General features: G+C 37.8%; 1 non-coding gene across 1 annotated transcript; it reads right to left on the bottom strand.

Annotated features, from left to right (window-relative positions):
- Window positions 1–358: 358 nt before the first annotated feature.
- Window positions 359–477, bottom strand: LOC112446836 (5S ribosomal RNA). The gene has a single exon (XR_003034928.1). It is a non-coding gene; the product is annotated as a 5S ribosomal RNA (ribosomal RNA).
- Window positions 478–6,995: the final 6,518 nt, after the last annotated feature.

Here is a 6,995-nt window from a genome sequence, read left to right as displayed (position 1 = left end):
TACACATTTGAGAAATACAATGGCTGAATTTTAGTTTCAAAAATTTTTTTGAACTTACAGATCAGCTGTTTTAGTATCATACTACTGCTACTGCTAAGTCACTTTAGTCGTGTCCCACTCTGTGCGATCCCATAGACAGCAGCCCACCAGGCTCCCCCGTCCCTGGGATTATCCAGGCAAGAACACTGGACTGGGTTGCCATTTCCTTCTCCAGTGCATGAAAGTGAAAAGTGAAAGTGAAGTCGCTCAGTAGTGTCCGACTCTTAGCGACCCCATGAACTACAGCCTACCAGGCTCCTCCATCCATGGGATTTTCCAGGCAAGAGTACTGGAGTGGGGTGCCATTGCCTTCTCCGAAAGCCTACAGCACCCGGTATTCCCAGGTGGTCTCCCATGCAAGTACTAACCAGGCCCGACCCTGCTTAGCTTCCGAGATCAGACGAGATTGGGCGCGTTCAGAGTGGTGTGGCCGGAGACACATCAGTCTTCAAACTATGGATACATTGATGGAGCACAGACTTTCTAGACATCATTTATATGCTATACTGAAACATGTCATAAAGTGAAAAGTGGATGGGAACAGAGTGGAAGCCAGGAATCTGGACTCACTGTAAAATATTACATACACCTCTGCATGTTCCTTATGTGCGTATGTGCTAAGTTGCTTCAGTATGTCTGACTCCATGAGACCCTATAGTGCCTGGTGGGCTACCTCTGTCCATGGGATTCCCCAGGCCAAGAATACTGGCGTGAGTTGCTGTGCCCTTCTCCAGGGATCTTCCCAACCCAGGGATGGAACCCAAGTCTCTTTTATCTCCTGCTCGTGCCACCTGCTGAGTCAGTTGGTTCCTTATGTACTTCCAGTAAATATCACAGAGGAAATTCCTCTGATTTATTTTACATCCATCTTTTAGCATCTAAAACAGTGCATGGTACAGAGAAAACACTGGCAACCATGCATATCTGGAAGATATTTTGGTGTTTGGCATTGTAGAACAGTACTTTTCTATGGCTAATTTGAAGTTCTCATTTTGTATAAGTTGAGCTCTTACAAAAGTCAGATATATGGAGCTGAAAAGAAAATAAAGGTTTTCTAAGTGAAATGGGGTATTAGCGGTGTTTATGTCTCTTTGCCCTGGGCAATCTTTGTATGTGGCTTTAACAGAAGGGAGCAATCAGTTGTATATTAGATTTTAAACTATCCTATTAGGCATCTACTTTGATCTCTGGGACATCAAGGGTGATACCAAGCCAAGGTGCTCTCCTTGTTGGGATTTACCTTTATTCTATAAAATGGCAAATATCAATGTGCTTCCTGTGGTGGATTCATGTCAATGTATGGCAAAACCAATACAATACTGTAAAGTAAAAAAAAAAAAAAAAAAAATGTGCTGCTTTTCTTTCCTTTCTTAAACTTCATGTGTCAATTCTAAAAAATCATTACTAAGCTGTATTTGCTACCTGAGTATGGTTTTTCAGAAACCTAGACAGAGAATCTAGAGATAAGTAGCAAGCAATTTCATTCTTTACTTCCCACTGAGCTTTCCCATTGCAGCTGAAATGCTATGTGACCTTTGAATCACCTAGTCACAGCAGGGTAACTTTAAAGGACATTTGACTGGAGTTAACATTAAGCCCTGGAACATTCAGGTTATTTCTGACATAAGACCAAATATATACAGTGTTATTGGCTGGGCACAAAGTGATTTTTCTTCTCCCTTTGCCTTTTTTTCCCTCAGGTCAAATACAATTTACTCTTTGTTCAAAAGTACTATTTTGAACTAGCATTGCCTCAATTTATCCATTTTCCTCTGGAAATAAATTCTTTATTCCCATACCCGTAAGTTAGAACACTTTGTTATTTCTGTTAGATGTACTTGGCTTATATTTTATCCGATGGGATCTTTGAGGATGAGAAGCATGTGTCTCTTGGTTATTAGTATCCACAAGATCTGCTTTATATTCTGTTTCTTTTTAGGTACTTGTAAAACATCAGAAAGGAAATGGTTTGATTTTTATATCTCTGTATCTACATGAGTCTTGAATATCAATCTTTATTGCAAGAATGATATTTACATATTATTGTTATGAATAAAATCAACAACAACTAATAGTCCTGATCAATTTTTAATATGCCAAACACAAGCACTGTATTTGTGCACATGAATAGCCCAGGGAATCTTGTTAAAATGCAGATTTTGATTTCCTAAGTCTGGGGGAGATCTGAAAATCCGCATTTCAAACAGGTACCTAGGCGATATTCCTGTTGCTTGTCCAAGGACCACACAACAGGCATATGAAGTAGGTACTCATTTTTAGATGAGGAATTTGAAATTAAAGAGATGAAATAATTTGCCCAACATAATACAATAAGAGTTTGGCAGAGTTGGGACTCAAAATGATTTCAATTTGTTGCCGAAGCTCATCATCAATCAATAGTTCTAAGAGTTACTTGAGAGAAAATACTCATTTTTCTCTCCTCAGACTATTTTAGGGTTTATAAACTATAATATAAATGAATTAGTAGAGAAATAAATGGAAGCTTGTATGTGTTCTTTTTATTCAACAATATCAAAAACAACAGAATGATCTCTGTTGTTTCCAAGGCAATCCATTTAATATCACAGTAATCCAGGTCTATGCCCCAACCAGTAATGCTGAAGAAGCTGAACGGTTCTGTGAAGACCTACAAGACCTTCTAGAACTAACACCCCAAAAAGGTGTCATCTTCATTATAGGGTACTGGAATGCAAAAGTAGGAAGTCAAGAAACACCTGGAGTAACAGGCAAATTTGGCCTTGGACTACAAAATGAAGCAGGTCAAAGGCTAACAGAGTTTCGCCAAGACAATGCACTGGTCACAGCAAACACCCTCTTCCAGCAACACAAGAGAAGACTCTACACATGGACATCACCAGGTCGTCAATACTGAAATCAGATTGATTATATTCTTTGCAGCCAAAGATGAGAAGCTCTGTATAGTCAGCAAAAAAAAAATTACCAGGAACTGACTGTGGCTCAGATCATGAACTCCTTATTGCCACATTCAGACTTAAATTGAAAAAAGTAGGGAAAACCATTAGACCATTCTTGTGTGACCTAAATCAAATCCCTTATGATTATAAAGTGGAAGTGACAAATAGATTCAAGGGATTAGATCTGAAAGAGTGCCTGAAGAACTATGGATAGAGGTTCGTGACACTGTACAGGAGGCAGTGATCAAGACCATGCCCAAGAAAAAGCAATGCAAAAAGGCAAATGGTTGTCTGAGGAGGCCTTACAAATAGCTGAGAAAAGAAGAGAGCTAAAGGCAAAGGAGAAAAGGAAAGATATATCCATTTGAATGCAGAGTTCCAAAGAATGGCAAGGAGAGAAAAGATAGCCTTCCTCAGTGATCAATGCAAAGAAATAGAGGAAAACAATGGAATGGGAAAGACTAGAGATCTTGCCAAGAAAATTAGAGATACCAAGGGAACATTTCATGCAAAGATGAGCACAATAAAGGACAGAAATGGTACAGTCCTAACAGAAGCAGAAGATATTAAATTGAGGTGGCAGGAATACACAGAAGAACTATACAACAAAGATCTTCATGACCCAGAAAATCACGATGGTGTGGTCCACTCACCTAGATCCAGACATCCTGGAAGGCAAAGTCAAGTGGACCTTAGGAAGCATCACTACAAACAAAGCTAGTAGAGGTGATGGAATCCCAGTTGAGCTATTTCAAATCCTAAAAGATAATGCTGTGAAAGTGCTGCACTCAATATGCCAGCAAATTTGGAAAACTCAGCAGTGGCCACAAGACTGGAAAAGTTCAGTTTTCATTCCAATCCCAAAGAAAGGCAATGCCAAAGAATGCTCAAACTACCTCACAATTTCACTCATCTCACATGCTAGTAAAGTAATGCTCAAAATTCTCCAAGCCAGGCTTTAACAGTATGTGAACTGTGAACTTCCAGATGTTCTAGCTGGACTTAGAAAAAGTAGAGAAGCCAGAGATCAAACTGCCAAAATCTGTTGAATCATCAAAAAACCAAGACAATTCCAGAAAAACATCTACTTTTGCTTTATTTACTGTGCCAAAACATTTGACTGTGTGGTTCACAACAAAGTATGGAAAATTCTGAAAGAGAGGGAAATACCAGAAAGCCTGACCAACCTCCTGAGAAATCTGTATGCATGTCAAGAAGCAACAGTTAGAACTGGACATGAAACAATAGACTGGTTCCAAATCGGGAAAACAGTACATCAAGGCTGTATATTGTCACCCTGCTTATTTAACTTATATGCAGAGTACATCATGAGAACACTGGGGTGGATGAAGCACAAGCTGGAATCAAGATTGCTGGGAGAAATATCAATAACCTCAGATACACAGATGATATCACCTTTATGGCAGAAAGTGAAGAACTAAAGAACCTCTTGATGAAAGTGAAAGAGGAGAGTGGAAAAAGTGGGTTAAAACTCAACATTCAGAAAAGTAAGATCGTGACATCCGGACCTACCACTTCATGGCAAATAGATGGGGAAACAATGGAAACAGCGAGAGAATTTATTTTTTGCGGCTCCAAAACCACTGGAGATTGTGACTGCAGCTGTGATATTAAAAGACGCTTGCTCCTTGGAATAAAAGCTGTGACCAACCTAGACAGCATGGTAAAAAGCAGAGACATTACTTTACCAACAAAGTTCTGTCTAGTCAACGCTATGGTTTTTCTAGTAGTCATGTATGGATATGAGAGTTGGATCATAAAGAAAGCTGAGTGCTGAAGAATTGATGCTCTTGAACTGTGGTGCTGGATAAGACTCTTGAGAGTCCCTTGAACTGCAAGGAGATCCAACCAGTCCATCCTAAAGGAGATCAGTCCTAAATTTTCATTGGAAGGACTGATGCTGAAGCTGAAACTCCAGTACTTTGGTCACCTGATGCAAAGAACTCCTTGGAAAAGACCCTGATGCTGGGAAAGACTGAAGGCGTGAGGAGAGCGACAGAGGATGTGATGGTTGAATGGCATCACTGACATGAGTTTGAGTAGGCTCTGGGAGTTGGTGATGGACAGGGAAACCTGGTGTGCTGCAGTCCATGGGGTTGAAAAGAGTCGGACACGACTGAGTGACTGAAATGAACTGATAGAATTTTCAAAACACATCCAACATTACTTTATTTGTCTGTTTATTTTATTGCATATCAGTAACAATTCAAAGACTAGAACTGATCTGCCAACCCCATTTTGAGTTGCATTTCTGTAAACCACTATGATATTGAGGAGATTTTTATATGTATTTGTCCACTCAATGGAAATGACAATGTTAGGTTTTTTTTTTTATTAAAAATGTAGCTATTTGCATTTAAAACATGGTTTTGGATTTGATGTGAGGAAGGGAGAAACAGAGGAAAGAAGGAAAGGAGAAAAGAAGGAAGAAAGGGGGAAGAAAAGAAAGACCCAAGGAAAAAAATGAAAATAAAACTTAATTCTGCCTTTTATGATTTTAAAGTAAAATCTTACAGATGGGTCTTATGATATGACTTTTGCTTTAAAAAGCAAAGTGAATTGATCCTTTTGTTTCATACCCAGTTATTTAGAGAAAAGTATGTTTTTTTTTTCTAAAAAGGATTGCTATTTACTTAATTCTATTGAATTTTTATTCCTTCTAGTTTTTCTGTTATTTTGTGTGGCATTAGACACCTAATCCTTGATTCTGAGTGTAAGGTCAAGCAGAGGTTACATCAATATTTTTTCTATCATTTCATAAGAAAAATAACACATTGTATGATTTATTGATTTTAAACATTCCTCCCTTCTTCAGTCATCTCAGTAGAAAATAGAAGATAAAGTAGAAAACAGAAGGTAAACTTGTGAACACATTGTCCTGTGGATTTGTAGGTCAGCAAGGAGAGTGTCTGGTCTTTCTCCTTTTATCTCATTCATCTGGAGCACTTAAACATCTTTTTTAGAAGAGAATCTGCAGCCTACTCCAATATTCTTTCCTGGAAAATCCCAAGGACAGAGGAGCCTGGTGGACTACAGTCTGAAAGGACCTCAAAGAGTTGGACACGACTGAGCACCACCTCCAACACACACAGACACAGACACACACACACACACACACACACACACACACACACACACACTGCCATAGTTTCACAAGTGTCTTACTCTAGAATCTTTTAAAGTCAATCTCTTTTAGAAAGAATGATTAGCTTAGTTCCTTTTTGGTGTTTAAACTTCTACTGAAAACGTTTCAATGTTTTCAGTTGTGACTATCTACCTAGCACCTAGTATCCAATATTTTATCTTTGATACAGTATTAATACTTTTGTCTATCTGTAGAATGTATTCAAATTCCAAAATTCAGCAGTTTAAGACTTCCTTTGCTTTTGATTTTTTCCCCATTATATTGAAATTAAACTAAAACTTGTTCTGAATATGTAGTAAGGAGCTCACAAGTTGTAAATCCCTAAAAGTTTGCAATAATATTGTCTAGGAAATAAAAATATATTGAGTAGCTAATTCCTGAGATTGTACCATGATTTTGTAAGGGGATGTATATATTAGAATCCTGAAAAAAAAAAAAAAAGAGTTCTGCAAATTTTCCTGAAATCTTTCTTTTGGAGAGTCAACTTCACATTGGAAATGCAAACTGACCTGGCATGTGTATCGACTTTGTTGCTGGAAGCTTCATGGCCTTAAACAAATGACTTCCCTTCTTTAATTTTTTTTGTATTATTACCTATAAGATGGGATTAATATATCCAGTTTTTTTTGGGATTATATGAGATAGCATACGAAAAGAACATATCTTGTTTATGATGTTCATATAGTGTTTATTTCTTTCCTTTAAACTTTATTTTTGAGGGAGCATATTGATAGTTTTGTATTCATGAACAATACCTGCGAAATAATTTTATGCAGAATGAATACTGTTTTGTGATGAGATATCATATGTCTATGTCTCAATCAATATTTATTTCTATTCCTATTCCTACATTG

The sequence above is a fragment of the Bos taurus genome, chromosome 5, assembly GCF_002263795.3.
Source record: "Bos taurus isolate L1 Dominette 01449 registration number 42190680 breed Hereford chromosome 5, ARS-UCD2.0, whole genome shotgun sequence".
Lineage (NCBI taxonomy): Eukaryota > Metazoa > Chordata > Mammalia > Artiodactyla > Bovidae > Bos > Bos taurus.
This window is presented reverse-complemented; position numbering and strand designations above follow the sequence as displayed.